We start from the raw sequence: 10132 nt of genomic DNA, 5'->3' as shown, positions 1-10132 counted from the left end.
ACAACTGAGCGCAGCACACAAAAAAGAAACCCAGTTAACAACATACTGACTATAAAAATTACAAATATGGAGTTTTTATATATTTTATAACATATGATAAGAGCAACCTCACTTGACGAGTAGGCTGTGTTTCCTGAATACAATCACGATTGAAACTGCGACATTGATTTCATCAACAGGTTAATAAACAGTTACAATTAAGTCACTTACATTTAAGATGCAATATTGACTGTTTTTGTACTGTTTCAGCAGCAAAAATAGTTAAACCAAGATCACAGCAGAACCATCGCGCATCTCACAGCAACTTGTTTTCTCATTTCTGAATGATTCAGCATTTTGAACGAATCGGTTGACTCAAAGATTCAATGACCAATCCATAAACATCTGTCTCAATCATGAATGACTCAGTCATTCGAACGAATCGTTTGAACAAATTAATTAATGACTCGCTCATTAAGACGATCGCCTGGCGACACCTAATGGCGGTTTAGTGTTATGTTTAAAAGTATCATTCTTTCCAACGTGTGTGCACCATTATCAATGTCTGTGCGGACGTCTTTACTTTCACTTTTATATTAGCGATTTAAAAGCACCCGTTCGTGTCACACATCGATTAACCAATGGGAAAATATCCTCACAGTCATATATCTAATAAATTTATATTTAAATACAATAGGCCTACCTAGTAAAACGTTTTATATACTATTTGGATATCCTTTTGGACACAAGAGGGCAGTATAGCCCTATGTTTGCTTTTTTGTTGAACCAAATAGCACTAAATAGCCTGTTCATAACTTTTTCATACTTCTTGAATTGCAAAAACAGAATAAAATGGGTTTAGTTCTAATATTTGTATAATTTTATATAAAAATAAATGGTGTATAATTACATTTTTAGAAGTTATGAGATGTTTCCTGCTTCCTTTTTGACATTAATTTAATCCCTCGCCATAGCAAAACCGTTTGAGATATTCAATATCCGTTCACAATTTAGCATCTTTAATGTATTTTCATCATGTTGAAAAAGTTTGGTGGGAATAAAATAAATATTTTAAGAGGAGTGGCTAAAAATTCAGAGGCTGATTTTGCAAAAAAATCCACATTCAGACCAAAATATCTGACTTCCTCATGGCCGGAGCTAATGAATGTAAATTAGAAAGTTGTTCGGCTTGATGAGAACAATATACAAACTATTTTTTTTTACTGTAGTTAAAACTAACCCCCCCACTTTTGTCAAAAGCATGTTGAAAGTGACACACTTCCTGCTGCCAGTTGGTGGCGCTATAACTTTGACTCACAATAGTCACATCCATGTGATCGGCATCTTACAACGAACACACTGCTGAAGTTTAATCAAGATCAGTTAATGTATGCATAAGTTATAACACACTTCCTGTTTCCATTATTCGCCATAAATTTGTTTCCTCGCCACGGCCAAACCGTTCGAGATATCAAAAATCCCCTGGCAATTTTTCATCCTCAGTGCCTTGACTCCATGCACACCGAGTTTGGAGGCAATTGGATGAATTCCCTAGGAGGAGTACATCAAATTCCACAGCATGCGTTTCCAAACAAACCATAATAGCTGACTTCCTGTTGGGCTGGCGTAAAACTTAGAGCACGAAAGTTGTTCGGCCCGATAAGATCTATATGTGTACCGAGTTTCATATTAATTCATGCAAGCGTGTTTGGTATATGGACCAAGTTTTCGGACCGCACTCGGACCCCATTCAAGGGGGCGCTGTCGAGCCCCCCTGCCACGCCCGGGTACCATCTTTAGCCCGGCCCTAATGGCCGCAGCTTCTGACCCGTGTGCAAAGTTTCATGAGTTTTTGAGCACGTTAAAGGCCCCAAAAGCCCCCGAAACCTTGAAGAACAATAATAATAATAAATATAGCTGCGAGCAGCGATTACGGGCCCAAGCCGGTGGCACCGCAACCCTGGTGCCTTTAGTTACCTAAAGCCACCGGGGTGGCGGTACCGCCGGCTTTGGCCCTTCATCGCTGCTCGCAGCTATATTTATTTATATATATATATATATATATAAAAATAAATATAGTATATATATATATATATATATATATATATATATATATATATTTATATATATATATATATATATATATATATATATATATATATATATTTATATATATATATATATATATATATATAAATAAATATAGTATATATATATATATATATATATATATATATATATATATATATGTGTGTGTTTGTGTGTATATATATATATATATATATATATATACACACACACACATATAAATATATAAAAGACAGAAAATATTACTTGACTTACCTTATTCTGATTTTATGATACACTCAAAATATTCCACAACAAATCCTTTAAATTTAATGTAAAAATTAAAATGAAAGTAAGCAGTGTTGGGCTCACGTAACGTAACCAGAGACAATTTATATGAGACATGCCACTTCCTCAATCCTCAATACAACTATATAAGGAAAACCCATAACGGCAAAGATGGCGGTTGTATGCACATGTCCCGCCCCTCCCGCCGGAAAGCCAATCATCTGCTTTTAACAGTCAGCAGCTGACCACTAAGGAGCGAATGTACAGTGACGTGACATAACTGCCATATTCAACCTGTGCTTTCGCGCTGTGGCTGGCGCTGAGCCAAAGACGGACGCGCTCAGCGCTTGTCATAGGCTCTATCACAACTGTTCAGTGTTTTAACCACATGTTTATTTTAGGTTTCAGACATTTAAATACATATAATTGTTTAAGTGCTTGGCACAACACCGGCATTCTGGATAGAGACGTAAATGAAGTTTGGTGTCGTGAACGTGAACCCTTGCGCATGCGTAGTAAAGGTATAACCTGTGGGGAAAAGGGCATTTTAAACCTTATTTTGGGGCAAAGTCATCAAACTTTTTCAGCGATTTTTATCATATTTTACTGCTGTTTCTATACATGCAGTTTTTATGTCCCGGTGACCAGTGAAAGTGCAGTTCTGACTCTCTGCCCATTCATTTAGATAGGAGCCTGGTCTTGTTAGTCCGAAATAGCTGCCCGGAGGCGTTGCCAAGATGGCGGCCGAGTGGCACGACTTGCCTAAAAGGACTTTGACGTAACCCTCTTATAAGAATCAAGATGTTTCAACATTTGCGATGTATTTGGATGCTAAACTATTCTTTATTATAGGCTTTGTTCTTCACTCGTGTTCCAATATCGACGAAAAAAATCATCCTCTTCACACGCGCAAAAATGTGCTTGGAAACATCACAGTGGAGCGGTGCTTACTGTGAATGTACGAATTGTACTACTGACTATTTAGAGCAGTGTAATTTTTATATGTTAGGTTGCCTATTTTATTATTATATTTTATTAAGGCTATAATGAACAGGCTGTGATGTCAAGATTGCAATGCTGGTTGCGATTGAACAGTGGACACATAAAAACATACTCCGTCATTATACAGGACGACATTCAAACTGCAAAGTGTTAACTTATATTTGTGTACAGTCGCAATAAAACACAACATTGTGCCTTTGTAAAATAATTTCAAGCAATCCACCCCCCGAAAGGCGCTAATTTTAAAATTAAACTAAAATGCTCATGGCTGCACGGGCATTCATAACGGTGCGCATCCACGGCGAGGAACGAGCAGAACACAGTGAACGTTTTTCAGTTAATTCCTACTTCCATAGGAATTCATTTGAAACGCTCGCTCAACCACTATCAATGTCAGTGCGGACGAACATATTTTACTTTCGTCTTTACGTTGTCGATTCAAAAGCCCCCAGCGGTGTCACACGTCGATTAACCGGTGGTAAAATATTCTCACCGTCACATACCTAGTATATTTTTATGTAGATACAATAGGCCTACCTGATTTTGAACACAAGAGGGCAGTATAGCCCTATGTATGACTTGACTTTTATGGGACTAAATAGTACAATTACTATTTTTAAACTTATAAATAATTATTAAATTGAACAAAAAAAAAAAGAATAAAATGGGTTTAGTTGTGATATTTGTATACTTTTATATAGAAATAAATGGTGTTTAATTACATTTTTAGAAGATGAGGCTTTTAGTGTTTCATTTTTGTACATTACTTTAGTCACTCACTATAGCAAAACCGTTTGAGATGTTTAATATCCGTTCACAATTTAGCATCTTTAATGTATTTTCATCATTTTGAAAAAGTTTGGTGTTAATAAAATAAACCAGTTAGGAAGAGTAGCTAAAAACTCAGAGTCTGAAATATCCAAAAAATCCACATTCAAACCAAAATATCTGACTTCCTTTTGCTCGGAGCTAATAACTGTAAATTAGAAAGTTGTCCGGCTCGGTGAGACCAATACATATACTGATTTTTGTAACTATTGGTAAAACTAACCCCCCCACTTTTGTCAAAAGCATGTTGAAAGTGACATACTTCCTGCTGCCAGTTGGTGGCGCTATAACTTTGACTCACAATAGTTACATCCATCTGATCGGCCTCTTACCACGAACACATTGGTGAAGTTTCATCAAGATCAGTTAATGTATGCAGAAGTTATACCGCTTCGTGTTTCTCTTTTCTCGCCATAAATTCGTTTCCTCGCCACGGCCAAACCGTTCGAGATATCAAAAATCCTTCCGCAATTTAGCATCCTCAATGACTTGACTTCATGCACACCGAGTTTGGTGGGGATTGGATGAATTGTCTAGGAGGAGTACTTCGCATTCCACAGCAAGCGTTTTCCAAACAACCCATAATAGCCGACTTCCTGTTGGGCTGGCGTAAAACTTGAACTGGGAAAAGTTGTTCGGCCCGATGAGATCTATATGTGTACCGAGTTTCATGTTAATTCATGCAAGCGTGTTTGATCTATGGACCAAGTTTTCAGACCCAGTTCAAGGGGGCGCTGTTGAGCCCCCCTGCCACGCCCGGGTACCAGCTTCTGCCCGTCCCTGATGGCAGGGGGTTCTGACCTGTGTGCAAAGTTTCAAGAGTTTTTGAGCACGTTAAGGACCCAAAAGCCCCTGAAACCTTGATTAACAATATAAAAGCAATAGTCAAATCCCCCCCTCCCCTCACACACACAGAGACACAGAGAGAGGGAGAGAAAATTCTTCAGAAAATCCACATTCAAACCAAAATATCTCTCTTCCTGTTGGTCAGAGATAGTTAATGTCAATTAGAAAGTTGTCCGTCTTGATGAGAACAATACACATACCAAGTTTTGTTGCTGTTGATAAAACTAACCCCCCCACTTATGACTAAAGGTGGCGCTACTGAGCCCCTCACCACGGCCGTTTCTGAAACTTTGCACATGTCTACTGGCTAATAAATGTGATGTGTCTGTCGAGTTTCATCCAATTTCAAACATCTTAAGAGTGTCAAAAGCATCCAAAAAGAAAATTAAAGTTTGATGCGTTGCCACGGCAACAGTATCTAAGATATCAATAATCCTTTCACAGGTCTACATCTGCCGTGTGTTTACATTATACAGATAAAGTTTGAAGCAAATCGGGTAAAAATAAGAGGGTGATTTCAAAGCATTTTGAAAGTAACACACTTCTTGCTGCCAGTTGGTGGCGCTATAACTTTAAGTCACAATCGTCACATCAATGTGATCAGCCTCTGACCACGAACACACTGCGGAAGTTTCATCAAGATCAGTCAATGTATGCAGAAGTTATAATACACTTCCTGTGTCCCATTATTCGCCATAAATTCGTTTCCTCGCCACGGCCAAACCGTTCGAGATATCAAAAATCCCCTGGCAATTTTTCATCCTCAATGTCTTGACTTCAAGCACACCGAGTTTGGTGCCGACCGAGTGAATTCCCTAGGAGAAGTGTTTCAAATTCCTAAGCATGCGTTTCCAAACAACCCTAAATAGTCGACTTCCTGTTGGGCTGGCATAAAACTTAGAGCATGAAAGTTGTTTGGCCCGATGAGATCTATATGTGTACCGAGTTTCATATTATTACATGCAAGCGTGTTTCATTTATGGACCAAGTTTTCGGACCTCGTTCCAGGGGGCGCTGTCGAGCCCCCCTGCCACGCCCGGGTACCAGCTTCAGCCCGGCCCTGATGGCCGCGGGTTCTGACCTGTGTGCAAAGTTTCAAGAGTTTTCGAGCTTGTTAAGGGCCCCAAAAGTGCCCGAGAAGTAGAAAAAAATAATAATAAATATAGCTGCGAGCAGCGATTACGGGCCCAAGCCGGTGGCACCGCAACCCCGGTGCCTTTAGTTACCTAAAGGCACCGGGGTAGCGGTGCCCCCGGCTTAGGCCCTTCATCGCTGCTCGCAGCTATATTTATATATATATATATTTATATATATATATATATATATATATATATATATATATATATATATCTTTAAAGTATTTTTATCATGTTGAAAAAGTTTGGTGTGAATAAAATAAACCACTTAGGAGGAGTAGCTAAAAACTCAGAGTCTGAAATATCCAAAAAATCCACATTCAGACCAAAATATCTGACTTCCTGTTGCTCGGAGCTAATGACTGTAAATTAGAAAGTTGTCCGGCTTGATGAGAACAATATAGGTACTGATTTTTGTAACTGTGGGTAAAAGTAACCCCCCCACTTTTGTCAAAAACATTTTGAAAGTGACACACTTCCTGCTGCCAGTTGGTGGCGCTATAACTTTGACTCACAATAGTTACATCCATCTGATCAGCCTCTTACCACGAACACACTGCTGAAGTGTCATCAAGATCAGTTAATGTGTGCAGAAGTTATACCACTTCGTGTTTCTCTTTTCTCGCCATAAATTCGTGTCCTCGCCACGGCCAAACCGTTCGAGATATCAAAAATCCGTCCGCAATTTAGCATCCTCAATGTCTTGACTTCATGCTGACCGAGTTTGGAGGTGATTGGATGAATTCTCTAGGAGGAGTACATCAAATTCCACAGCATGCGTTTTTCAAACAACCCATAATAGCCGACTTCCTGTTGGGCGGAGCTAATAACTTAGAGTGCGGAAGTTGTTCGGCCTGATGAGATCTATATGTGTACCGAGTTTCATATTAATTCATGCAAGCGTGTTTGAAATATGGACCAAGTTTTCGGACCCCGTTCAAGGGGGCGCTGTCGAGCCCCCCTGCCACGCCCAGGTACCAGCTTCAGTCCGGCCCTGATGGCCGCAGGTTCTGACCTGTGTGAAAAGTTTCAAGAGTGTTTGAGCACGTTAAGGGCCCCAAAAGCCCCTGAAACCTTGAAAAACAAAGATTAAATGGAATAGACAAATCCCCCCCACCCTCTCCACACACACACACACACAGAGAGAGAGAGAGAGAAAATTCTCCAGAAAATCCACATTCAAACCAAAATATCTGACTTCCTGTTGGTCTGAGCTAATGACAATAAATTAGAAAGTTGTCCGGCCTGATGAGAACAATATACGTACCAAGTTTTGCGATTCTAGGAAAAACTAAGCCCCCATTTTTGGCTAAAGGTGGCGCTACTGAGCCATTCCACCACGCCCATTTCTGAAACTTTGCACATGTCTACTGGATAATAAATGTGATGTGTCTGTCGAGTTTCATGCAATTTCAAGTATGTTAAGAGTCTCAAAAGCTTAAAAAAAGAATATTAAAGTTTGAAGCATTGCCACGGCAACAGTATCTAAGATATCAATAATCCTTTCACAGGTCTACATCTGCCGTGTGTCTACATTATACACATAAAGTTTGAAGCAAATCGGGTAAAAATAAGAGAGTGATTTCAAAGCATTTTGAAAGTGACAAACTTCCTGCTGCCAGTTGGTGGCGCTATAACTTTGACTCACAATAGTCACATCCATGTGATCGGCCTCTTACAACGAACACACTGCTGAAGTTTCATCAAGATCAGTTAATGTATGCAGAAGTTATAACACACTTCCTGTTTCCATTATTCGCCATAAATTCGTTTCCTCGCCACGGCCAAACCGTTCGAGATATCAAAAATCCGTTCGCAATTTAGCATCCTCAATGTCTTGACTTCATGCTGACCGAGTTTGGAGGCGAATGGATGAATTTCCTAGAAGGAGTACATCAAAATCCACAGCATGCGTTTCCAAACAACCCATAATAGCCGACTTCCTGTTGGGCTGGCGTAAAAAGTAAAAGTACGAAAGTTGTTCCGCCCGATGAGATCTATATGTGTACTGAGTTTCATATTATTACATGCAAGTGTGTCTGATTCATGGACCAAGTTTTCGGACTTCGTTCAAGGGGGCGCTGTTGAGCCCCCCTGCCACGCCCGGGTACCAGCTTCAGCCCGGCCCTGATGGCCGCGGGTTCTGACCCGTGTGCAAAGTTTCAAGAGTTTTCGAGCATGTTAAGGGCCCCAAAAGTGCCCGAAAGGTTGACAAAAAAATAATAATAATAAATAATCCTACCGAAAACAATAGGGCCTTCGCCCTTTCAGGGCTTGGGCCCTAATAATAACAAATAATCCTACCGAAAACAATAGGGCCTTCGCCCTTTCAGGGCTTGGGCCCTAAATATAGCTGCGAGCAGCGATTGCGGGCCCAAGCCGGTGGCACCGCCACCCTGGTGCCTTTAGTTACACTAAAGCCACCGGGGTGGCGGTATCACCGGCTTGGGCCCTCCATCGCTGCTCGCAGCTATATTTATATATATACATATATATATATATATATATATATATATATATATATATATATATATATATATGCCAGTTGGTGGCGCTATAACTTTGACTCCCAATAGTTACATCCATCTGATCGGCCTCTTACCACGAACACACTGCTGAAGTTTCATCAAGATCAGTTAATGTATGCAGAAGTTATATTACTTCGTGTTTCTCTTTTCTCGCCATTGTTTCCTCGCCACGGCCAAACCGTTCGAGATATCAAAAATCCGTCCGGAATTTATCATCCTCAATGTCTTGACTTAATGCTGACCGAGTTTGGAGGCGATTGGATGAATTCTCTAGGATGAGTACATCAAATTCCACAGCATGCGTTTTTCAAACAACCCATAATAGCCGACTTCCTGTTGGGCGGAGCTAATAACTTAGAGTGCGGAAGTTGTTCGGCCCGATGAGATCTATATGTGTACCGAGTTTCATATTAATTCATGCAAGCGTGTTTGATATATGGACCAAGTTTTTAGACCGTGTCCAAGGGGGCGCTGTTGAGCCCCCCTGCCACGCCCGGGTACCAGCTTCAGCCCGGCCCTGATGACCGTGGGTTCTGACCTGTGTGGAAAGTTTCAAGAGTTTTTGATCACGTTAAGGGCCCCAAAAGCCCCTGAAACCTTGAAGAACAAAGATTAAATGGAATAGACAAATCCCCCCCCCCCCCACACACACACAGACACACAGAGAGAGAGAGAAAATTCTCCAGAAAATCCACATTCAAACCAAAATATCTGACTTCCTGTGGGTCTGAGGTAATGACTGTAAATTAGAAAGGTGTCCTGCTTGATGAGAACAATACACCTACCAAGTTTTGTGATTCTAGGAAAAACTAAGCCCCCATTTTTGACTAAAGGTGGCGCTACTGAGCCATTCCACCACGCCCATTTCTGAAACTTTGCACATGTCTACTGTATAATAAATGTGATGTGTCTGTCGAGTTTCATGCATTTTCAAGCATGTGAAGAGTCTCAAAAGCATCCGAAAAGAATATTAAAGTTTGATGCGTTGCCACGGCAACAGTATCTAAGATATCAATAATCCTTTCACAGGTCTACATCTGCCGTGTGTCTACATTATACATAAAGTTTTAAGCAAATCGGGTAAAAATAAGAAAGTGATTTCAAAGCATTTTGAAAGTGACACACTTCCTGTTGCCAGTTGGTGGCGCTATAACTTTGACTCACAAAGGTCACATCCATGTGATCGGCCTCTTACAACGAACACACTGCTGAAGTTTCAGCAAGATCAGATAATGTATGCAGAAGTTATAACACACTTCCTGTGTCCCATTATTCGCCATAAATTCGTTTCCTCGCCACGGCCAAACCGTTCGAGATATCAAAAATCTGTTCGCAAGAATTCATCCTCAATGTCTTGACTTCATTCACACCGAGTTTGGCGGCGATCGGATGAATTCCCTAGGAGGAGTATTTCACATTCCATTGTATGCGTTTTCCAAACAACGTATAATAACCGAC

This window comes from Abramis brama (assembly GCF_963993115.1).
Source record: "Abramis brama genome assembly, chromosome: 15".
Lineage (NCBI taxonomy): Eukaryota > Metazoa > Chordata > Actinopteri > Cypriniformes > Leuciscidae > Abramis > Abramis brama.
Note: the sequence above shows the minus strand (reverse complement) of the source record.